Raw genomic sequence first — 26,895 nt, 5'->3', positions numbered from 1 at the left:
CAATATTCGGATTATTATTCGAATATTGAGCATCTTGGATTCTGGCTTACTGCAATATATAAATACGTAACATAATATTTTTCTGTTCTTATGCATATAATTACGCATCTTTCTATTATATCTATTTATAACTATTCTTTAATTAATTTCTTCAATTATTTTGAACTATTTTTTCAATATTAAAATTTTTGAATATAAATTTATATGCTATTTTATTGATCAGAAATAATAAACTTTTCTGTTTCGTCCTTTTCATATATTTATTATATATGAGAAAAGCAATGATTTATAATCATGCATGTTTTATATAAATTTATATTCAAAAAAAGATTAATGATTAAAATCTCATCAAAAATTAATTTAATCAATGTTAAAAAATCTATTAGCTGAGATATGTAGTCGTATATTTAGTTGCACGCGATTTTGCAATCCTATTAGCCTCTTTTTATTAAATGAAACACCGATCGATTCGCGCTCGATCGATTAAGCAATCCTCAACTACCAGCTGAAACATTAATGGAATACATGTATAAGACTTGTTTCTATAAAAAAATCTTCGTAACTTGTTTTTTCGATATTTTTTACTAGTGAGTAAATTAATGTGCAAATTATTTATGTATTATTGTTAACAGTATACAGTTGTACATGTTCGAATAAATTCTCTGTATATTTCATTTTAGATTGTTATTACATAAATCTTATCGTAAATCTTATCGTAAATTTTCATTCTACGATATTATATAATGTTAAAAAAGAATTAACAAAATGATAACATTTCTTTTATGATTTTTCAAGTTAAAAATCTATTCCAAATTCAAATTTTCCAATTTTATTTCAATAAAAAATTATTTTTGATATTATATATTTTCAATAGTATCAATATTATTTTCGATCAATCAAATCGTGCAATCAATTAGAAAAAAATTTACTTCATATTTTCAAAAATTTCCAGATTATTCAATTTTATTTTAACGAAAAATTAACGATCTTCGAAATTCCAACCATCTTAAAGCACTATTCTCAACTCTCTTACAGATCACGCGAGCCCTCTTATTTATCGCACGACTTCGATCAATAAATTTTCGATCCACGGTAGCTGGAACGTGAATTGCTTTAAGGAAAATCTATCCAGCCGCGTTGCATCTAGTTGCATAAACATGCCCCCATACAGACACACTGTGGTGCTCCCTACCTCACGTGTTGCCTCTGAAATCCACTGACCTTCTATTGTTTTCGCCCAGACAAATCGCCATTCCCCGCGAGAAGTTTCACTTCTTGCTCTCTCGCTTCGTGGCTACCTTTTGCACCGGTTTTACCGACTCGAAGACAGAGATGGAAGAACGGCCTTTAACGTTGGTTAGAGATGGACAAAGACAGAGAGGGAGAGTTGGTTTGTCCAAAGGGTACAAGGAGGAAGAGAGGGAGAAAGAGAGAGACAGGACAGAGAGATTTCGTGCTCATCTTGCGAAGTCGACACGAATCCTCCACAATGTGGCCGCATCGATGCATCTTGACCTTTTTCCTGGATCCTTTCAAATGTCATTAAACCAGAGGCTGGCACGATCTCGTTGGAGAAGGCCTTGAGTGGAAATTCTGAACATTGCTCCATCGGACTACTTGGATGGGAAGGAGATTAAAAACGAGAATAAATTAACGTTAGTGGCCACGGAACCGTTTGTTCGGAACGTTTTGGGAATACCTGAGCAGATTTTGTTGAAGCATACATATATAGGGTGTCCAGAATATTGGAATTAGAAATTGTGTAATTTTACTTTTATAATTTGTGAATATTAATGAAAAAAAATTTATTTAAAATCTTTGAAATTTAATTTTTGAAGTGTTGCAAGGATTAAAATTTTAATTTATGTTATTGTTCTGTGGAGAATTTTAGGGAAAAACCGAGTTTGTTGAAGTATGTATGAAATTTTCAAGATATTAGAATGAGAGAATAGAATAGAAATTGTACAATTATTTTTACTTTGATTATTAGTTTAAAAAAGTTTACTTGAAGTTTTTCATATATGCAAAATTTAATTTTTGATCTTTTTTTTATCATATATCATTAATAATTAATATGTTTTTAATGTTAAAATTGATCTCATGTTAGAAATTTAAATTGTCATATCTTATTTTTATCTTTGCTATCGAATAATAACATGTAGAAAAATAATTGAAATAAATAAGCAAATATTGCAATTCCATTAACACAAATTAAATATGACTCATTATTACGAGATAGAAAACAATTTTTATCCTTATATCTGTCTGAAGTCTCGAGTGTTGCTCAAACAAGATAAATTTATTATTAGCGTTAAGATTACCTGTTACGAATATTTCCCAGACGTTTTAACATATCTACATATTTAAGTATTATAACTATATTATTGCTGGAACAATTATTAATTTAAATAGTTACAATTTATCATTGAAAATGTTCATAATAATACGAATATTCTACAATATAATAATATTAATTAAATAATAATATCAAATTATACTATTATATTAATCTTGACTATTATATTGTGATTATTATACTATTTTATTATACAAGATGATTCATGAATTTATATTCATACCTGAAGAGATGAGTCTATATATTAAAATAAGTGAAAAACATCGTATGATATATCATGAACGATATCGTTCATCTTGTACATGAATGACATCATGAATACAAAATTAAAATAACATTTATAAATATTACTATTATATTAAATTATCCTGTTGAAATATGTAACAAATTTTATTTGAAAATTCCGCCATTTTGTAACATTTCTTAAAAAAATTGAAAGGAAAAACTAAGAATAGTATTAATATAATATATATAATAATAGTCAAGATAAATAATCATTTATTAAATGAAAAAATTTCTATATTTTATCTTTTTTATAAGATATATTATTTTAAAAGTTATAATTTAGTTATAATTTGGTATTTTTATATAATTGAAATAAAACAATGATATGATTAAAATTTTGTAAATTAGCTTGATTTTATAAAATTAGAAACGAATAATTTAGTCAATTAGTCATCACGCATTCGTGACATTGCCTTTATTATCTCGCAAGAGTTGATAATTTTAATCTCAAGAGTGAAATTCAATGTTCTGCAAATAATGTAATTTCGCCGAGTTTGCATATTTAGATATACGCGTTCGTTTGTAAACAACGAAGTATAATAATTATAATCATTTTAATTAAAGAATACACGATAAAAAAATGATAAAAAAAAAATAAAACGAACAATTATCAAACGAAAATTGTATTGTAATGTAATATCATAAATTATCAATGATTGAAATTATAATAAAAATTTTTAATCGAAGAGTATAAAAATTATTCAATAAGAAAATTATGATCGAAAATTAATATAATGAAAATAATATAGTAATCGGATTGATATGATCTTATAGGCAATAGACAATATCAATTTCAGAGAATATGTATTGCGTTCAATAGAGATTCAATTAAGAGATAAAGGTAGAAATTATAGTTATGCATTGGAAGAAAAAAAAATGAAAATACTTTTTTCTGTAAAAATTAAAATGTACTATTATTCTTATTCAAATTTCAAAATGATTATGCAAAGTTATGAAATAGATAAAAATTATTAAATCAAATATCTAAAAATAATATTAAAATAAAAAAATTGGAGAAAAATCATGTGCAAAATCATCCTGATATAAATAATGTATCATAGTTTTATATTTCACAATTAAGAAAAAAATTCTCGATTAGCATAAAGATAGCACAGTAAGTAATGATGATAATTAAATTCGATTTTATGCGTCTTTTTAGTTGACGTAAGTACATGTGTATATTTGTGTTACGTCACGCGCATTAAAAAAAAAGGCGATAAAACAAAGAATTAACATAAAGATATAGTTTGTTTGTATCATAAATGTATCTGTTCTTATGCAAAAAGCATGATTCTTCAGTGAAAATTACTTCACTGATATTCGAAATTAATGTAAAGTTATTTAAATTTTTAATGAAAAATCATTTCCCTATTAAAATTAGAAAAAAAAGATAAAAATTTCTGAAATAAATTTTTCTTTATGCAAATTTATGTTACATATATATAGAAAATTGAAAAAAAATTAGGTTAAGTTTTATAATAGATAAATATCCAATAAAAATATCCAATATTCAATAAAAACTGGAAACAATTTTAAAATGATTATTTGAAAAATATATGTATAAATTTTCAGTTAAACATGAATATCTAATATTTTGCATTAAAATTTTAAATTTTTGCAAAATTCATGACTAACTAATCAGTTTTCCATGTTTGTTTTATGATGATATTATCTATTACATTAGTATTTATTATCAATGAGTTTCTAATATGTAAAAAGTCACTTCTAATATAGAATCCTTATGATAATTTATATATTTAAAAATATTTTGTGAAAATATCAATTTTCAATAAAAAATAAACATATACTACATAGTTATTTAAGTCTTCTATTTTAATCAATTTGTTATATTTTGGAAATTTTATTATTGATCATTGGATGTAATAATAATCTAACGTATAATTTTGGTTCAGTCCATTATTCTAATTGATGAATGATAAACTATAACTATAAAATTAAAAATTTAGTCTAACCAAAATTATTATAATATTATATTATATTAATATAAATATATAATTTATTAGTTAGCATTAATTAATATTTAAATTAATTCTACTATTGTTTATAAGAAAAAAAATAAAAATTTGATATCCAATAATTTTGTATTATCTATTTATAGAAAAAATAAATTTAATTAAAACTACTATTTAGTATATAAACTTATTATTTATTATATGTCTAAATTAAATCTTTATTTTTTTTTTCAATGGATAATAACAACTATTATCTTATAGGTTATGTTGGGTAGATTATAACCGTAATTATTTAACAACAATTTTAAATAAAAAAACAAAAATCAAAAAAGTAGACATAATAGACATAATAGATATAAAATTTCTAGTCAATCTTCGTTTTTCCTTACGTTGTATATGATACGAAGCACAATATATGATGTAACAAAGTAAGGACTGACGATGCAATTGAGATCCACCTTTAGTCCCTCTGTCGAAGCATTGGCGCAACAAGACAGCAGAAGAGATGGCATAGTAGCCAAACGAGACAAACTCATGGAAGTGGCGACTGCTCTCGGAAGAAAAGAAGGCGAGGAAAAGAAAGAGTGGCGGAAAGAACTCGCCATGGTACGAATCGGCTCGAGATGTGCTGCCAAGGGAAAAGGCTTATAGTCGTGGCGAACCGGTTTTCCGTATCTCCGATGACTCATCCTCCGCGGCGACGCTGCGTCAAGTGCATTTCCTGGCCTGGCGCATCCTAACCTAAACTCTCCCCTTCCCTCCACTTCACTTTTCTGTCGTTCGTTTCTTCTCGCTTCTACTCGTGCATCCGGCTTGTGCTGTCTTTCTTTAACTTTACAAGGTGGTCTTACAGTGGTGCTCAGACAGTTTTGGAATTCGTTTGTGCAGAATGCAGCATAATCACGATTGAATAAAACATTTTATGGATTTGGAGACCATTGAGATATCTTATGAATGTGATAGTTGAATAGTGTAATTTAAGTAATAATATAGTAGTTATTTTTGATCCATATATATTATAGGTTATATCATGTTAGTGTTGTATAATAAATGTTTTGAGTAAATTTTGACGAGAGTATATAAGTGTATATACTCTCTATATATGTATCTCTATATAAGTGTATATATATTTTTATTATATTTTATTCTTATTTTAGATTAAAAAAAATTAATATCAAGTTATTTTTTTTTATTGATTTATAATTTTTCATCCAATATCCAATATGGCTGAATATTATATACTAATCCATATTATAATCACTTCTCGATAACTTTACTATTAGAACAAATTGATACATGATTCCATCTAATAATATTTAACTACAAAACTTAAATCTTTTCCGACCACTTTATTAAAATCCTTGATTTCTAATTCTCGACCTCCGTCATTAAAAAACAAATTCCATTTATCTCATTGACATCGAAGCCCTCGGTCACGTAGCGATGTAAGTGGAAGAGAATATAAGATTTCCCATCGTGGATTACGGGACACGATCATCTTTGCACTTCTATTTCTTCGTTTCACTGTTTAGAATTGTGCACCTGCGTGAAATTATACGCGGAAAAGATAATTCATTCGTTCGGATACAAAAGTACAAAGTTCAAGTGTAGCATGCATGATTATTAGCTATATGAAAAATGGTATAATTTAGTAAATGTAATGAAATTCCAGATTAAAATATCAAATCGATTGATTTAAAAATCTGAATTGTATATTGAACTTTAAATTTTTTGATGGATAATATAGCATAATTTGTAATTATTATGTAAGTATTTGTAAGTATTATGTAAGTATTATATTATGACAATATTTATTACATAGATTATTATTAGACAATTAATTAAAAGATAATTATTAGCTTTGAGAAAGTGAAATAATCTGATAGAAAAATATTTTGGACATAATTGTAGATTTGAATTAATTGAAAAAAAAATTTTCAATACAGTAATAAATGATGTCAAAATGAATTAATGATGTCAAAATTTTTCTGACTTTCATGTTTTTCCAATAATTTTAAAATAATATAATAGCATTAGATATAATTTTTATAAGCAATTCTTTATATTATAATTTTATTCAAAAATATAATTCTTCAAAATTATAAAATACAAATAAAATTTTATAATTTATTTTTTAAGAAACAAATAAATATATCATTTCATTTTTTCTTAATTAAATTTATAAGATGATTCTATCCTAATCTATCTCATCTTCTTTTATCTAATATAAATTTAAATTGATTACAATTTAGTATATTCCGATTAAAAAATTTTTATATACCAAACTTTCACAAAAATCCTCTATTATATCTTCTAAAAACACTACGTATATCAAAATAAACGACTAAAAATCAAAGTCTATTTCTTCATACTTTCTAAAAAAAAAAATAGTTTGTAACATTTTATTCGAACTGCATTATTTATTAACTACATTATAATTTCAATTTGTTATTTTTTTAAAATTTAATTAATTCGAAAATCAATTCCAATGCCATATTTTACGATTACCATGCTTTATTTGTCTCACCGACAATATCCTGTTTCCTATTGGACCAGTTTCCACCCAGAGTTTAAACGAGTCCTCATCCAATGAAAATTGGCCCTCGTTCACTTGACAACAGTGCAATTAAAATTCGCCGGCAAATCACGAACATTAAAACAGACCTAACCTAAACAAGCTTGGTCGCGCTTGTTCGAAGTCTAATTTAATTGTCACGCTCATTCTCTTTTTTTTTCTTTTCTTCTCTTTCGTGATGATAGCAATTTTTATAGCGCGAAGAAGGATGGGCGACAAATGAAAACGGTTTAAATAAGTCTTGTTGTGTGACAGTGGTGATAATTGCTAGGAAATTACCGGTCGTAAATATTATAGCGGAGTACAGTTGCGGGAACTGCGTGAAAAGTTGATGGATTGTTTGGTAGTAAAGAGTGTCACCTGAATGGAGGCCTTGTGATTTGTAATTACAATTGGACTAGATTTAGATAACTTTAATGTATGAAGATTGAATTGTATTGTGTATATAGAGAAAATTTTTAAATTTTCCTGAATTTAAAATTGATAGATACGTCTGATATTATTGTATGTATGAATTGTGAAAATTGAAAATGTTGAATTGAATTTCTTTTTCGATTAATTGTTAAAATGTAATTTCTTCGATATAAATTTTAAAAAATATTACACTTTTTTTATTAGTTACCAAATCTAATATGATAAAATTATAGACTTTTCATAAGTTTAAATACTGAAAATAGCATAGAATGACATCAAATCAAAACCAACGAATCTCGTACAATCGAATAAATCTTGCCAACCAAAAAATATTGAAAAACAGAGCTTATATACCTCTGACATTTTCCCAATCTGTCGATATTTCATGCATATCCGGAAACACTCTGTACAACAATACAAAAGAGGCTTGAGTAATTTACCAAAATGTCAAAGGCCTGAACCTGAATCCAGGATTTATTTTTCATGACGCGGTAAGGCCGCGAATAAAAGAGAGAAAAAAAGAAGAATATAAAAAAAGGGAGAAGGGAAGAAAAGGAAGAAAAGTGAATAAAAAGAACAGTGAAAGGTCGCGGATCATTTGCCACGGGATGAAGGAGATGGTATGGTGGAGGAAGCTTCCTGTTGGAGAGGTTAGGTGAAACACTCTGGCAGTTTGATTTATGACCAACGTACCGAGTTATCGCTTTGCCAATAGTGGAAATCGAGGAGAAGAACGCCGTGAAACCGAGGATAAAAGAAAAAGGGTTTCAGTGATGAATCGATGAACGTTTTCCCGCCTTGTTCTTAATCAATGCCTTCTTCTTATTTCCTCGATACACGTAAACATTGTAGATTGAACTGATCGTTTCTCTTTTGAAAAGGAAATTGGTTACGTGAGAAGTGTTATGTTTAGGGAATTTTTTTTAGGAATATTCAATAAATATACTTAATAACTTAATGGATAAAGATATGATTATGATTTAATATATAATGTATATCATAATTTATGGTACAAATAATTTGATGAAAGATTTAGTAAGATAAATAATTCTAAAAATCTCAAGTTTTTCAAATTTAATTCTTTGGAAAATGATGTTTTTAATATAATTTTATTTTATTTCAACCTATGGAATCAAAAGATATATGTAGTAATATTATATAATTTATATAATTTTTCAGGCGTTTTCAATAATCGGACAAAAGAATGTTTTGAACAAAAACCAGTCAACTTTTGATTAACTATGTATCTCAATATTAAAAAAAAAGAAAAAGCATTTTACAAACATATAAAATTAAAACGACATCGAGATTATTTCAATAAAGTCAGGAAGATAGGATCGGTAGCAATCATGGGTCGTTTTATGCTCACATTTCTCTTTCGAAAAACAATTCAGAAACGCGATAAGAGCCAATAGTACCGAGGGGAGTGAAGCGTATTTACCATTCCAGAAACCACCCTACGCATCTGTCTTCGACCATTGCATGGGGGAGCACGTACGTTCTGTAACCCCCCGTAAGATTCGAATTAGAATGAAATACGATGACAACGAGCGAATCGTGTTTTGCTTAATAGAATTCGGTCTTCGATGGGGCAAAACCATCCTTATGTTTGAAATTCGTCTCTCGACAAAACAATGCATCTTGGCTTTCGAGGTGAAATTGTTTCAAAATTTGAGACATTTTTTTTGTAAATGATATGACAAATATAATAAACTTGATAATATATACAATAAATATATATTCTGTCTCAACAATTTTATCGATAGTAATATCTTACTTATTTTTAGAAATATTAAAAAATATTTATATAATAATAATTAAATGGATTCGACGTAAAGACATAAAATAGTGTAATTTTTTTTTAATATATCTTGAAAGTCAACTTGTATTTTTTTAAAAATATAACCGTATATTTTTTAATATATAATGCATCATTTATAAAAATTACTAAACTATTTAGAAGATATTTAATTATATCTAATTGCTAATTAGTATAAATTTTTTTTTAAATGATCTAATATTTTTTCTATTTCTAAAAGGAATTTTGTATATCATTCGAATAAATGTCTTCGCTTTGGAAACTTTCCGAATACAAAACGCGATGTGCATGTGAGTAGAACGAGAAGAATTGGTTCTGTTTAAATATGAATGTTGTTTCAACGCGGTAAATCGATAAATCCACAATGAGCACCGCCGTGTGACGACCCTGAAGCACCCCCTTAGAATCACACTTGTTGCTCGGCACCCTTGATCCGTAAAGTCACCCCTTCTCGGCCGCCCTTTTACTGAACAGAAGGTCGAGTATTAAAAGAATTTACGAAGCAATCTCCGACCTCGTTCGTGTGTACTTTCAATGACGATTTCACTACGAAAAGAATCGAACAGTCGCCATTTTATCGATTCAACTTTGTTCCAAGGAAAATGCAAATACGAATTAATCGGATCGGTTAATTGTCGACTTTATCTCTTTATAATGTAAATTTTATCCAAACAATTGTTGTATCTGAAAATAAAAATTTATAATGTGAAAAATGAGAATAAAAATGAAAAAATTTATCAAAAAAAAATAGAAAAATAAAACTAATTTACGTGTTAAATTAATAATTAATAATAATTTATAGGGTAATTTATTAATAATAATAAAATAAATATTAAATTTTCAAAAAACGAAATTAACATTTCTTAGATGGAAATTAAAAAATAATGATAAAAAACTTTAATTATATCTGAAAAATTAAAAATTCTTAAGTATTATATTATAAAAATTTGTAAATAGTTTTCCTTTATAAAAGTCATGATATACATATATGAATACGAGAAAAAAATACGAATAAACACGTGCTTCGTGTAATCTTGCTTTCAGGTTGTGTTCGTTCTCATGTTGTGTAACATTCTTTTTGGCATACTGTTCTGATGAAATGAACACGGTTGCAAGTTTTTCATCCAACATTTCTGAGTGTACATATTTGAAAGCACGCACTGGTTCGTATTAAAACAGCAGGTAATAACTTTTCATTTTCGGCGTAGAAAATGGTCGAATGAAAGTAAGTTAAATAAAATATTCGGCAATTAAATAAAATTTTAAACAGTTATTTTCTTTTTCTCGTATCTTAATTTGCACCTCTATTTAAGTCTTTGAAAGTTTATTATACTTTTTCTGAAAATTAAAAAAAAATTGCATAAACATTAAGAGAGTATTAACAATTTGACTTAAAATTAAAAAAAAAATACATTCAAAATTCATGAATTATATTAAATACTAAAATTTAATGAAAGATAAGAGATATCCTAAGAATTTTGAGTGGAAATTTAGATATAATAAATTCCTTATTAAAATGTAATATAATATAGATTGATAAAATTTGTAGATTATATCGTATTAATATCGTCCTCTTGTAAAATAATTTAGTAATAATATTAATAAATTGACAAGTTAATTGTAGATTATACATTTCTTTTTTTATACTTCAAATGGAATCTAGAATTTAGAATAGATAAATATCTCATTTGTTTTATCATCAAAATTATTTAAATATTAAAAGAAATTTTTTAAATTTTATTTATAAATATCTTTTTAACTTACAACTTGTCATTAGTAAAATCTCACCAAATATCACGTTATTCAATAATTCTAAAATAGACTCTTCTCATGAAACAAATTAAACTGCAAAGCTAAACATATCTTTCAACTTCATAATCCATGGTATAAAACAGTTTACAGTTACAGTAATCATCACCACCTATAATCAAATAAATTTCCCATGCTTAATAACCTCACTCAAGCGGAGACTGTTAAAACATACGAACATTCCCATGAGCTATTTCAAAGATTAATTTCACTTAGAAATAATAACGTATGAAAAGAATACTCAACCAGTAGATTAACTTGGACCTACAATTTATGAGGAATCTTCTGAAAACGCAATTATGAACATGGAAACGTTCTACTTTTGGATAACTGAACGTCCAGAAGTAAAATCGAGAAAAGTGTTGATGAAAGGACATTATAGTGGGTCCACGTTATTATGGGGAAATTTGTCGGTGGTATGCGCTTATATATCCCCATAAATCGGGTAGGTGGTGAACGAGGCGCACAGTCGTTCGCAATAAACTCGTGGTCTTTCGCAATAAGGGCGGCGACCGTCCCCAACAGAGCAGAGAAGTACTATCGAGGGTGAAGGGTCGTAATCTATTCCGCCACCTTATATTACCGAGAGTGGTATGTCCTCTCAGGGCTATCGAGTCTCTCTCGTTTCTCTTCATTCTCACTCACGTCACTAGTTTGATCAATCATAGCTTTTTTTCTCCTAGTTGTTTTTTTTTTGTTTTTTTTTTCCATTTTTTTCTCTGTATCTCGTATTTTATTTTTAAAATGCTGAAAATGGGTTATAGTAGGTAATAGTTGTTGTTACAGCGTTGAATAATTTGTTGAAATTTTTAAATGATCTTTGAGGTTATGATGTATAGGGTGATGTATAGGGTGATGTATAGGGATATTTTGTAATTTGGGTTTTTAGAGAAAAATTAATACTATTTGTGAATAATAAAATGTAATAGGTTGAAAATCATAAACGTGATTGATTATATCTTTTTAGTAAAGTTCAAGAAATTTTCTGATTTCATATTTTTGAGATTAGGAAAAAAAATTGATGTTAATTTCAAGGTACGATAATTAAAGCATCATAATGTTTCAAAAACTTAAGATTAATTTGAATTAAAGAAATTTAAAAAATCTTATGTCAGATAATAATTTCAATCTTTCTGGCAATTTTTATTTATTTTTTTATTATTCGTGATATTGTTATGCAAAAATAGTTTAAATATTCTGATAACAAATAAGATGAACTTCATATTCCATGTAGACGTTTTATCTTTTGCTTTCCCAACGCTCTAAACTAGCTATAAGAGGTCGAGGAACAGAAATGAAACTCAACGCTTTCTGTGGAATCGTCGACACCAACGGAATCAGCATTCTTCTTCTCCGGTACTCGTATCTTCGAATAGTATGCGGTTATTCAGACTCCAAAGAAGAAGACGTGATTCAAACGTCCTCTTATCGCATCTACTGACTGTTTAAGGCTATTGTTCTTCATAATTTACAACTTCCGTGGATTTCTCGCGCGCGCGAAAGCTACGTTTACAACTTTTATCCGATTTCATGCCGGCTTCTATCGAGTAATAATTCTTTTATTTATTTATTGGACAATGTGGACAGATGAGATCTGAAAAAATATTTCAAATATCGTCTACATATACTACATATAATACTACAATCGAAATTTTTTCTGAATTTTATAGTTTATTTCCATTCAGTTTTTTAAAAAAGTTTTTATATTTTTCATATTTATATTTATAATAAATTTTATAATATTCTTAGATAATATTTTTAAATAATAATAACATAATTTTTAGATTTTTAGCTATTTTTAGATTTTTGTCCATTTTTTTATTTGTATGTATTTTACAGATATCGTATTATTCCTATATTTTTATATTAATACAGTTTTTCATCAAAATATTACATTAGTTCGTTTAATAAATTTATTAGATTCATGTTTTTATGGATTAGAAAAAGATATTAATATTTTGAGAGATGATGATTGTAAAATATAATTTAACCTAAAATTTTGGAAATTTGGATTAATCATATCTTTTAACTAATAAGCTAATAGAAAATTTTATTTAATGTTCTAAATTAACAAAACGGATAAACTTTTTCAAAATAATGTTATACTTACTAATAATTATTCATTCTCCATTACACAATCATAATATTAAAATCAAATTTTATCTAAGAATCTCAATTAAAAACAATCCAGAAATTTTTACAAAATCAAATTTATATTTTCTGACATTTTACTGTCTTCTATCTATCCGTACTAATTAAGGTGTGAAAAATATCCTAGATCCAGATGCCTCCCCTCCATATCCACCCACACACCTCTTCCAACGGCTCTGTTCTCTATGGTCGCCGTTTTCGCAGCGAGCATCGAAGGAATTTTCAAATATTTCCGGGCAGACGCCCGATAAATTCTCGGAGCCGGGAAATATTTCCGATAGCCAACCGACAATCTGCTCACCTTGCGGACCTCCTACGCGAGGACAGCTCTCTCGACGAAGGATGAAACTCCTCAGACTCCTCGGTTAGATTTAAATTTTACCGTGAATGAGATAAACCGCGATACATCCTTGACTTTTCTTGTCTGGAGTTCTTCAACCTCATAGAGTATAAAAAAAAAAAAAGAAAAATAACAATAAAATGACAGGAAAAAAATGAAAAATGAAAAAAATTAATATAATTATTTAATTATAGTCAGGATTAGTGCAAACCTATTTTCTTTTATTCATGGCTACCTGAAATTTTTATTGATGATGTTAAACTATAATTGCACCATCTTTATGTTCTATGTTTTTGCATAAAATTTTTTTTGTTGAATAAAAAGAAAAATTTAACCAATTGATCATTTCTTTTATAATTTTTATTTTTTTTTAACGAATGTGTTAAAAATATTTATATTTAAACAAATGTAACACAATATTTAAATAATTTTTTACTTACAAATTCAAAATGATATTGATGTGCATCAAGTATTATATAATATGAATGACTGTATATTTAAACTTTGCAAGATCCACTAAGTCAAACAATTATACTTGGTCTTATTTTAATTTAGAATTCTAGCTTTTGATTTGAAAAACTCTTATCCAAACTTCTTCCGACTATTTATCTTTTTTCCCATTGGAACACAAAGTGTTAATCTTTGAATAAGAGATAGTTTTTCTGATGTTCAAGTAGAGGAAGACGTGTCTGGTCAGACACCTTGGCAGAATCTTCCTTTACGTTGAATTATTAAGAGTGGTCTTTAAGCCGATTTTATTTTGCTTTCTTCCAGATGGATATATCCGTTCTATTTTTGCTTTTCTTCCCTCAAAGAAAAAATCTGCTGCTATTAAATCGAAACGAACGAAGCTGCCAATTTATCCAGCCTATAATCTTCTGGTTATTAATTTTGATAATAAATTTTTATAATGAAAATCCTTTGAAAAATAAACCTTTAGGAAGATACAATATATATTTTATTAAACTACTTAGAATTACATTATTTGAAAAAAATAATAATAGTCTTTATGAATATAATACTTCCTTCTTCATAAGATTTTTCAATTAATATAACTTAAAAAAAAATATATAAATTCAAAGATATATCAAACATGCATTTTCCACTTGATATACGTTTTTTTAATTTTATTTTCCGGCATTTATTTCCTTTTTCTCGCTCGTCCAATGCCAGAGAATCCCTCTTGGCAACTTTACAAACGTCAGCCAAGTGGTTCCAATTGGGTGGATCAGCCTATACAAATGCGCGCTTACAAGAAGATCGAAATCCGCCTCGTTTTATGAAGTGGAAGATAAAATCTCTCGGTCAACTTCCATTCCAATGATGTATACCGTTACGTGAGATACGAAAGAGGCTTCTATACGTATTTATCAATGACAATAATTCAACTGATTTTGTGTTTCAATCTGATTGTTGGTTTTTTTTTGGGTATTAAATCTGGTACAGTTCGAGATACATGTTAAATTTCACGAGTATATTGCAAATTTTGCGGGAATATGATGATAATGAATATATAATTGGTATTTGGTTAAATAGATAGTGCTGGAACGAATCAATTTATAGGTTAAATTTCGTTTTTAATTGAAATTTTCGTATATAGTGAATATTCTTTTACCTTTTTTTTTTATTTTATAATGATAAGTTATATTACAAGTATATAATGCCATTTGATAATATAGCATGAATCAATTTGTAGGTTAGGTTTCATTTTATGAAAGTTTCACTGTACAGTATGTATTTCTTTATCTTCTTTTCTTACATTATGATATGAGTTATAAGTATATTGCTATTTGATATGATAGATGGCATGAATCAATTTGGAGATTAGGTTTCATTGTACAGTGCATGTTTTTTCATCTTCTTTCCTTACATTATGATACGAATCATATTATAAGTATATATTATTTCACACGATAGATGGCACTGGATCGAATTAATTTATAGGTTAGCTTTTCTTTTTGAATTTTAGTACGCATAATGTTTCTTCTTTTTTTATATTACAATTTAAATTATATAATATAAATTTAAAACGAAAAATAATTATACCAATTAAAAATTAAAATTAATTATAAAACACTATTAACGAATGAAAATATTGAAACGATTCGAACGATATAACTCACCCAACTCCTTTTTCATGGAAAACTTCACGAAACATGACGAGTAGAACCATAAATATCCAAACAAACTAATTGCAAGGATCCTCAAATCATCAAACCGGCGTTTCACGAACAGAACTTAATGATTTCTCGGTAACGAGAGGAAATTATTCTCGAGCTCTGGCGTTTCCAAGACGCACACAACACTTGCCACGTACGATTTCATCGGATACACACGCGGCCCGCTCCAGAAATTCATCGGCGCGGATCCGCTTCGAGCTCGTGATTCACGGGTGAGGCAACTTCACGCACGTGTTCCTGGCACACACGTCTCTCTTTCGTTGGATGATGGCCAAGTTCTGAAACAGCGTGGCCCCGGCGTCTTTAACGGCGCTTCGCCTTAATTATCGGGCTTGATGCGACGTGGCTAATTTACGAGGTTTCGCTTATCCCCTGTGCTCGTGAAAACTTCCAAAGGTTCATTGTCGTTCTCATGATAGGCGTCATCTCCACGTAAATCCACGATTTTGTTTGACTCTTAACCATACAGCCTTCGTTTAATTCATCGGCAACAACCTCGTATCATAAATTTGATAGATTTTTACGATCTAGTTTATTTTGAAATTTGTTATTGTTTAGAGCTTCCTGTGAATTTTTTAAGAATTCTATTTTAAGATATTACGGTTAGCTTTTTCAGAGGCCATTTGTCATTTTACATAAGATAACGATAAAATAGGCGCTACTAGGTGACATGTTGAGTTATATTCTCATTATATTTTTTTCAATTAAGCATTCTCAATAACAAACTATATCTAAACTATAAATTCTTACGGAAATTTAAACACACAAAATTAATCTTTACATTTCAATTAAACTCAAATTATCATGATCATATTATCTTATGTCAAAAGTTTCTTCATTCATTTTTCCAATTCTCAAATAACCTATATATATATGTATGGATAAATATTATATATTTCTGTTTTTCTCCTTCTCCTTCTTTTTACTTACCCATCAATTTTCATCAACAATTTATCCCTTCGTTCACATAACCTTATTTCCACTTATCCTCGTATTCTCTCCTCCCTTCTATTTCCCGCTCCCACATCCGGTTTCACTCCACCCATATCCAAGCGATTCCAATGTACGAGCCATATCAGAACCAGTGGAGAGACCATTTTCATCCGCGTGTGTTGTTCCATCCCTTTTCTCCCCTTCCTGGTCTACACCACCCTCTCGTTGCACACTCGACAATCGAACGCATACACCTGCGCTCGCGTGCAGTTACATTTTTGCGGTTGACGCAACCATTCTGTTCATCGGCCGCGTAAATATGCGCGTGATTACTTTTAATTCCCTCTATTTGTCGGGGTTGCGTGAGCCGTTTCCCCTCTGCATAGACTCATTCTCTTGTTTTTATAATTTTCGCGTGTTTCTGCTTCGATTGCTTGATTATTAGATGTTTAATAGGGAGAGTTCATAAGGCGATCTCTGTTTATTTACTTTATATATGTAACGCGATGTCGAGATCAAAAGGATAATGTTTGTTGATTGGAACTTGTTATTGAATTTTAATGGACGATTTTATGTATCAAGATTTTCTTTGTTTGTAATAAGTAATTCTCCTTTGGTGATGTAAAGGAAAAATGCTTTAAAAAATAAAGTCTTTAAGTCGGAAAGAGAAAGCAATAAGAAAATATCTAAGAAATTAAATGAAGGAAAATACAAAAACACAAAATTAAAACTGAAACAGAAAAGCTGGAAAAAAATAGATATATACAGAGAAAGAAAAAGATATTTTCTTAGAAAAGAAAATGAAAAGTTGAAAAAAAAAAGGGGGAAGAAAATTAAGAAAGACAAAGAGTGCGAAATAAAGAGAGAGAGAGAAAGAGGAATAAAAATAGAGAGAGGGAAATGGTATGAGGGAAACGTGCAGGTAGCTTTGCAGTTGAAATTTTCCGATCCGCACGTGCAACGCGCATGCCAGAGATGCAATTCGCAACGTTAACAGTTATTTCGGCGGAAATCCGTTTTTGGGGCTGGGACGAGATCGTCGAATGGAATTTTACACTGTATATAGCTTATTGCACGCCCGCGCAACTTTCGGCTGCGGGCTAATTGCGTGCGTCCATTTTCTTCCCTCTACAACTTTCATCTGTTTACTTCGTTAAACATGAACTTTGCAAAATCACAGATTTTTTTTCCAATGGTGAATATATTTCTTTTAATTGGAAAATGATATATATTCATTACAATATTTTTTTCTTTTTTAGAAGATACATTAAAATTATTTAGATCACAAAAATATCCAAATTTTCTATAGTATCTAATACTATTTATTCTTTATTCAAAAAATCATTGTTTTCTTATTCAAGGAATTTTTCGAGATTTATATTCAATAATTCAAACATTTCTAAACATGGAATAATTGTGTAAGATTGTAATAAAGGTCTAAAAACTTAATCAAAAAATAGTCTAAACAATTTATCACAAAACTATATTTTATATGAATGCAGAGCATTATCCATTTTCTTAAAATATTCACACGTCCAATTATATTCAAATATATTCAAATATAATATTCAAATATCTCCAAACACGCAACAATTGTATCTGCGTATCTATTGCATGTTTATAAATTTATCTTTCAACAATTTATTACCAATCAAAAATCTATATTCTCTATGCAACAAGTCATCATATTAAAACATTTCTAAACGCAACAATTATATTAATTATTCACATCTATTTATTTCATTTCTAATATTTATTAAAACATTTTTAAACAAAACAAAAATATTTTCACACTTACCATCATCAAAATATTATATTCTACATGCAACAAATCATTGCTCATCTCTTGAAAAATCCACATCCAACTATTCACATTTCTAAAACAATTATATATTTAATTATCTAACTCTGTTCAAATATACCTGTTATAACATCTATTAAAACATTTTCAATATTTAAATTTCTTTTCTATCAAAAAACAACTTACCAACAATCAAAAAAACTTCAGATTGCAACACATTATCTCTTAAAACATTCACATACCGTCTCGCCAATCATCCATCGAATTCGCTCTCCAAAACTCGAATCAACCCCTTCCAATACAATTTTAATTCAACGGCGAGAATGCTGTTGGCGGACTAACGCGCGACCGGATCATTATTAAACTATAATTAGCGGTGGTATCGGTAGAGTGGAAGCGGTTCGTTGTATACATCAAAACTGCAAGTAACAACGGCGAAAGTTAGGGTGATGAACGAGAGATACTGGTGGTGTGGGTGTCGAGAGAAGAGGGGCATGCGTTTCAGTCGATTCGTTTGCTCGTGTCATTTACCGCGGTCACGAGCGCTTCCGCCTATTCCGCAACAGCTTCTGGGATAGTAACATGCGAGCAGGTAACGTGTAACACACGCGTGTGCAAGCACGCGTCCGCTCGCGTGTGCCTTGGCGAGGCCGCAGGTTGTTTTGAGATTACATATCATTATTCCGCATGGTTGCTCCAGGCTCCAACCCCGAGCTACGTTCGCAACTAGATTACCAACGTTTGTAATGCGCCCTCCCTTTCTCTGTCTTTTCTCTGCTCAGTCATTTCTGCATCTCTCCATCCTTCGATTTTCTCGAATCTCGCTTTCGCTTCTAATTATTCGGTGCGCATGGCATGGATACCCTCGATGCTCTCGGTTTAGTGGATTACAAACGTTGTGTATCTAAAATTAATTTTGGATGATTGTTTATTAAAGAAGATTAAGAGAATTTTGCCAGAATAATGGCAGAGAAGAAAAAAAATTTTTACAATCGAAGAATTTATCCAAATGATTCAAATTTTCAACATATCAATCTGGGATATTATATGTTCTCTGTCAAGAGTGACTTTTTTTTTTAACTTTTTGAATTATATTTTTGTAGTACGATATCCAAAGGACGGAGAATTATTGCCACTCCTCTACAAAGAGAAATATTTTCTCTCAAATATCATTTTAAAAATATTAATTTCAAATGGATTATTTATATTTTTTAACATCAAAATTCCAATTTATTTATGCATTTCAACTTCTTATTATTATATTATAAACAATATTCTAAGACAATATTTTTTTAATAAAATAGATTTAATCGAAACTTTTACAAATTTAAAAATTATATTTCCACCTTCATAATAAGTCTATGATATTTATCAAGTTCATCTCCATCAAACATTAATATCAATCATTCCCAAAAATCTCAAAAATTATAAACAGAAACATTTTCTCTTAAAATTCAAAAAATATTCTATTTATATGGATCATTTATATTTCTATAGAAAATTTGTTGTCAATCTTCAAAATTACTTAAAACTTTCAAAGTTACTTTTGCATTCATCTATATCTTTTTATTATTAATCCAAGACAATCAATATTCTTTATCAAAAGAAATTTCATACTCCCCTTCTTATGATACTTACCAAAATTATTTCCATCAAATAAATTTTCCAAATTTCAAAAATTACTTACTTTAAGTGGAAATATTTTCTACAGATATCATCTTTGAAAACATTCATCATCAGAATGGCAAATTCATCTCAAAATTACAAATTTCAACTTTGAATATCTTCTTATCATTAATCTAAAACAAGAAAATATTCTTTATAAAAAAAAATTTCTATTATTTTTTCTATAACACTTACCAAGATTCATCTCTATCAAACAAACTGTCCATTTCAACAAATGTTAAAAATCATTACAAATGGGAAATATTTTCTCTTAGACATCATTTTCCCAGACTCATCAAAATTAGTCCAAAGTTATCTTAGAATTTATCTGTTCTTATTATTTAATCTAAAACAAGCAATATTTTTTTATCAAAAGAGATTTTCTATTATCTTTTTTAACACTTACCAAAATTTATCTCTGTCAAACAAATTCTCTATTGCAAATCTAAAAAATCATTTATCACAAATACAAACACTTTCTCCTAGATATCATCTTTTAAACCATTCACCATAAGAATGAGAAACTCGTCGCATCTAGAGAGTCCATCCAGGTTTGTACTGTATGGCGGAAGTAAAAGCGGGGCGAACAATGTTACCGGTTCGGGGGCGACGTGCCTTTGGCATTGGAGGTCGAAGTCGCCACTATTAGATTGAGGTTCGGCGGTGGGCACGGCCGCCGCCGTCGCATCGGTTTACAATATCGTAAATCGCTTGCTAACCAGTTGGCCCCGCGGTATGCTAGGAATTCGGCTGCTGCTCCTCCACCTCCTTCTCCTATATCCATCTCTCTTTCTCCCGTCCATCTCTTCCTCGCGAATCCTTGTTCTATGATGCCCCAAACCATTCTAGCCAACCCATCCTATCCAATCTCTATATACGTATGATCGAATAGGAGAAGATAGAACCGCGAAGGGGGTGGTGAGAACAGGAAGGACTCGAATACTCTTCGACTAACGGATGCAACAACGATTGTCATGCATCGTTTACAAGCCGAGCATCGTCCGTTGTTGCGGCGAAACGGGCAAATTCACTCGCCGCCCTGTATGTTATGCACCCTTGAATGGACCACCAGATATTCGTACCCGACTGGATGCTTCCACTGGATCTTCGCCTGGACGACGGCCTTCTAATCCTCCTCCTTCTAATTTGCCTCTCCTCTGTGTTGTAACGGGCCACGCCGGCTCATGAATATCAGTCGCGAGACATGCCGTAGAAAATTAACATAATTCCATGATTCTCGCCTAACGGTTGTTAGGATTTCTGTTATAGATCTCAGCATTTTGCGGTGCTGGATCCAATTTGGTGAAGTGGTATCTGGAATAGTATTAGCAGGAAAGTTTCAGAGGTTATCGTATTCGAACGTTGATATGAGATTGATGGAATGACAAAGTGATAATGTTTTTCTTGGCTACAAAAATAAATGTTACGATGATCGATCGAACTTGTCAAATTTTCATTAATCAAAATTTTTATCAATCATTGAGTAGACTAGATGAAAAATGAGATAATAAACCATAAAGGTTTTTTGTATAGTAAAATTGTTGTCGTTGAAAAAAAAAGCTTTCATAACCTATAAATCAGTAGATCATTTATGTTCGGAATTGGGCTGTAACACGAATTAAAATTTCGAATAAAGTTACAATATCTTATCCGTTCGCCGTTTTAAATAATAAAATATTCGACTAACTTATAAAAATAACATTATTCTTACCTTAAATCGTTAAAATTTTATCCATCTCTATTCTTTCATATTGTCTTCATTACTATTAAACGATCGTACTATCGATCTTGTCAACGATTATAAGATTATCGATTTCTTTTCTCATATCGTTCCATCTGAAAAAAAGGAAAAAATGCGGAAAAAAGAGGAAAAAAAAATAGAAAAAATGAAAAAAAGAGAACGGTAATTGATCGGTCCGGCAATCAAACCGTTCCATCAAAGTGCCTTTTATCGCGGCGCTTTGTCACGGGCGTCGTTCCCCATTGGCGCGGAACGAACCAAAACGAGCGTAACGCCCCGAGCCTCGAGTGTCGGCCGCTTTGTGTGCGCGCGTGGAGCGGGAGATTCGAATGCCTGGCAGCGTGCGCGGTACCCTCGGCTCCCGTTTTCTCTTTGTTTGCCCTCGACGCAACGCGCCGCTTCTCTCTGTGTTCAACAACCGTCTCTCGCTTCTGTTCGCGACAATAACGTCGTTTAGCCTTATTTGTACGGAAGAGTAGAAACATCGATCGCGTGTAATTGACACTGTTGGTTTTCAAACAAATTTGTCGTTCATTTCATTGTGCGTATGTCGAATTTAATTTGCGTTTTTGTCTTTTTCGTTTATTTCGTTTCTCTCCGTTTTGCGAGATTTTGAATTGTATTTTCGGTATTCCAGATGAAATTGATGAATTGATAGAAGCAAATTCACAACAATAAGATGCTATCTTGCTCTAATAAAAATTTTTATTTTTGTTTATGTATATTTGAAAATTTATTTTTTTTTCAATTCTATTTTTTACTATATGTCATTAAACATAATGCAATATATCGAGATCATGTTTTAATTACGAAAATTTATAGAAATTAATTAAAATTTTTTTATGAAAAAAATTTTTCATTTATTTTTTAAATTTTATAAAAAAATTTCTATTTTATAATTATAATAATGAAAATTCGAGTTTATTCAAATAGAAAAATCTTTATTAATAATCTGTAGAATTCTTATCAACCTTTATTGATCTCTAATTTTATATCTACAATTCTATGAAATTCTTATTCAATAGTTCATTGCAGTTTTGAAATAGTTGTAATATAACCACAACTCTTTATGGAAGTTGCCAAGAAACTTTTTCTAAAAGAGTTTATTGAAATTTTCCAAGAATTTATTGAAACATTTCCAGATAACTTCTGTTAGAATTACAATTCTCTTCTCAATTCACTTTGATTCTCTATTGAAATATTTCTATTTATAATTTTTAAGATTTTTTAGTAACATTTTTATTAATTTTATCAGTCAACCAACAACCAATAATCAAATTAATCATATTTGAAGTTCTATACATTTTTACTTTCTAAGTAAAATTAAAAAGTAAAATTAAATACAAATCTTGTAGAATTTTATATCTAATTTATATATCTTAAAAAAAAAACAACACAAAGAATATGATAAAATTTAAAATTTTTTTATATTTTAAAATGTTTTATAAAATATTTTAACTTAAAAACGCGATAATAATCATAATGATAATGTTTGAAAATATTCTTCGCTAAAATATAGCTATTTCCATCTCACTTTTATATCGTCCACGATATTACTCATTTATTTTTTATTTTTAACAGAATCAAACTTTCATTCTTCACTAAAGCAATGAGTTTCGATAGATATACACATACAGTCATACCAAATGATCAAGGGACCCATGAACGAAAAATACGAAGGGTGAGAGCACCAACATCACACCAGAGTAACGAACACCACCATTACAGCTTTCAAAGCGACGAGAGAGCAAGCCATAATTACTGCCTTTGTTTCGAACAATTTATATTAAAATGGAAAGCAATCTGCATTTGCAAATTAAATGCGCGCTCCGTTTCCCGTCCAAACGTTCCGCTTCCAGGCTAGAAAGACACAGATAGATGATGAACACGATGAGCAGAGAAAGATAGAGAGAGAAAGAGAGAGAGCGTAGGAGGTGGATTATCGTGATGAAGAGGCAAGCAAACGACCAGCTTGGTTACCTGCGGCTTGGATCGTGTAAAATCAAACGGATACCTGTGTCGTGTTAATTGTGCGCTGGTAATCCATTGCCATTCATTCCGTCCTGTACAGTGTGTATGGTGATGATAGAAGATTGGTACTGAGCTTTCCAAGAAAATAGAAGATTATAAATATTGTAAAAAGATAATCTGTACAATGTATTGATTAGATTTAGATTTGTTTGATTTTGTTGAAAAATTATTTATCTGTTAAGTGATAATTTCATAATCAATTCTAGATTATTTTGTTTGACTTTATTTTGTTTTAGTTATTTGTTAATTTTGTGATAGTTTAATTAAGAGAAAATTTCTGAAGTATGTAACGGTTTAGGTTGTAAATTGTTCAAGATATATTATTCATATATATTCATAAAAACAAATAAGGCATGTATTTATATAAACTTTTTTCATTGTTTTTTGATACACAATTAACTAATGAAATAAATCCTATAAATTATAAGACATATTTTATATAATTATATATGATATTTAATAAAAATATTAAATATAGTTATAAATTATAGTTAGGTTATGATTTATAGGTTATGTCAGTTGAAAATTCTAATGTTATTTACAATGAAAGATAAATTATTTGTGAAACTTCACGTTTATCTAAGATATTTCAAAAGAAAAGAAGAAATAAATAATGATAAAAAAATCATTTCCAACCAACCGATAATTATCAGCCAGATCCAACCGTTCACATTGTCCGATATTCACAACCTCTCGAGACGTTTTTACATCAGCTTTAGAGAAAATTACAGCCGCGATGCAGTGAGGTTATGTGCATGTTTCGAGGGATCGAAAGGTCGCAAGTATGGCACAAGAGGGCGAATGTATCGTTGGTTCGTTCAAGTCGACCAATTAGCACCGCTGATCAAAAAGGCTAATGGAGGTCGTGTTCAAGCCGCGGAACGCTTCTCAACTTCTGCGCTGGTAGCGCATTGAGAGATATTTGAATTATACCGATGCACGACGAATCTTCGTATACGTTACAGCATGATATCGAGATAATTTTCGCGTGATAATGAGACCTTTCAATTAATCGAACGATACTAGCAACGCGATTTTGTTGGTTAACTGATTTGTGTATGTTTAATATTACATGTGATAAAAAATTGAGTTACATAGTTTGTAAAAATTTAATCGGTGAATAAGTTTAAAGTTAAAAGTTGTTTTCATGTTTTTATATATTGAAATCACAATAATCTAGATTGTTAAAATAAATTTTATATAGCATAAAAAACTTCGTTACACAACATAATTACAATAATATCTTATTTCAATTTCAAATAAAACTTAACAATATTTTATAAAAGATACGAGATGATCATAAAGACCATCACGTGCATTACGTGCTTTCATCGAATTATAATTTTAGAAGGCGCTATTCCTCTTAGAGGTCCCCTTCATTCGAACCGTAAAGAAAGATAACGAGCCGTAGGAACATTTTCCATGAAATGTTATCCGTGTAGCCAGATTTGCACGCGTGCACGCGGCTTCCTCGATGCCCAGGGCATCGTTCTCGATGTCTCGATGATGCCCCAGGCACGGTTCACCCTCGAGATTCCTTTCCGCGTAGAGAAGAGCGTTCCACGGGACCTGGCATTCTTTCGTGGATACTCAGCTTTATACCCGGAAGCTGTTCGTCGTGGATTTTTTCTTTTTTTTTTCTTTTCTTTCTCTTTTCTTTTTTTCGTTGAGTAAGAAAGGACGTGCTGACGGAACAAAAGAAAGCGTTGGGCATACGATTTTGTTACCGTGCCTTGGGAAATATATGAAGAAATAAACGTTTATCAAAAAGCTATAATGTTGGATCAATTTCTAATCACTGATATTTGATAGATGATATATCGTTTTATTTGTTGCAATTTTGGATTTTTAGTTTATGATTTTTTTATCGGATATTCATTTTATCAAGATATTTTTTTTTTGAATAAATATTATATTGAATCGATATTTCATCGTTAGCTTGAATTGTAAATATAGGTTATATTTAGTTTTAGCATAAATTTAAAAAGAAATTTACTTTGAACTTAATTTAAATCTAAACTGAAACTGTTGCCCTATAAATTATATAAATCGAAACATTAATATAAACGAAAAAAAAGGATAAATTTGAATATGATTTAAAGAAAAAAAACAACAATACATAGTTAGGTAAAAATAAATAATTATTATCTTTTCACGTAGTCAGTTTATTTAATCGTTAGCCACGTTTACAACCTCTCTCTTTATAATTCAACAAACCGAGATTTCCATTCTCCAAAAGCCACAAAAGACGACCACTTTATATGCACGAAAACAATAATGACAGTCTGGAAAGGATGCGGTATATTTTTAGCCAATTTTAATGACCCGTAACAGATTTCACAATCGTAAAAGAATATCAATGAGACGCGAGCCCTCGAACGAATAATAAAAATATTTTTTTCTATGTGAATCGTATAAGCCACGCCTGGAATGTTTTTCATAAAATTTCCAGGGTTCCGGTGAAAACATATTTTCAACATCAAGATATCGTATCGATGGAAGGGGAAAAAAAAAAAAAAGAAAAAAAAATGAAAAACATAAAAAATATTCAAAATATGATGTTGGTCGAATGATTTTTTCGTGAAAGCGTTTCGTAAAACGCGCTTGAATTACAGATTCAATTAACACTTCGTTTACGATCTATTAAAACGACCGTTTTGCTTTTTATTTACGCACCATCGTACAAAATTTAGCAGTTATTTATTTATTTATTTTATTTATTTTTTTTTTTTTAGAGTGAGTTATTTTATTTGAAAGTTCAATTTAGTTCACTATTGCGATAGATATCAGATCGTTCATTTCGAAAAATATTTTTAATTGAA

General features: G+C 29.5%; 1 protein-coding gene and 1 long non-coding RNA gene across 21 annotated transcripts in view; one reads left to right on the top strand and one right to left on the bottom strand.

Annotated features, from left to right (window-relative positions):
- The window catches only part of LOC107994675 (protein scalloped), a 176,814-nt gene that overhangs the window by 51,964 nt on the left and 97,955 nt on the right, over positions 1-26,895 (top strand). The gene's annotated exons all lie outside the window — the stretch shown is intronic.
- On the bottom strand, positions 1,242-24,950 carry LOC107994813 (uncharacterized). Of its 7 annotated transcripts, XR_009830928.1 has the most exons (13): positions 24,714-24,950; positions 24,057-24,146; positions 22,013-22,137; positions 20,497-21,615; positions 20,275-20,435; positions 18,823-19,540; positions 15,846-18,712; positions 15,338-15,645; positions 14,163-15,264; positions 13,684-13,821; positions 11,478-12,825; positions 11,187-11,343; positions 1,242-10,760 (listed from the first exon to the last, which is right to left on the bottom strand). It is a non-coding gene; the product is annotated as an uncharacterized LOC107994813 (long non-coding RNA). The 7 variants fall into 7 exon arrangements; XR_003696909.2 differs by lacking the exons at positions 1,242-10,760; positions 11,187-11,343; positions 11,478-12,825 and having other exon boundaries at positions 13,314-13,821; positions 18,823-19,055; positions 19,168-19,540; ... (2 more) ...; positions 20,708-21,615; positions 24,714-24,947; XR_009830927.1 differs by lacking the exons at positions 1,242-10,760; positions 11,187-11,343; positions 11,478-12,825 and having other exon boundaries at positions 13,314-13,821; positions 18,823-19,055; positions 19,168-19,540; positions 20,324-20,435; positions 24,714-24,948.

The sequence above is a fragment of the Apis cerana genome, linkage group LG1 (genome assembly GCF_029169275.1).
Source record: "Apis cerana isolate GH-2021 linkage group LG1, AcerK_1.0, whole genome shotgun sequence".
In the NCBI taxonomy this organism is placed as follows: Eukaryota; Metazoa; Arthropoda; class Insecta; order Hymenoptera; family Apidae; genus Apis; species Apis cerana.
Note: the sequence above shows the minus strand (reverse complement) of the source record. Positions and strands in the feature narration are given on the sequence as shown.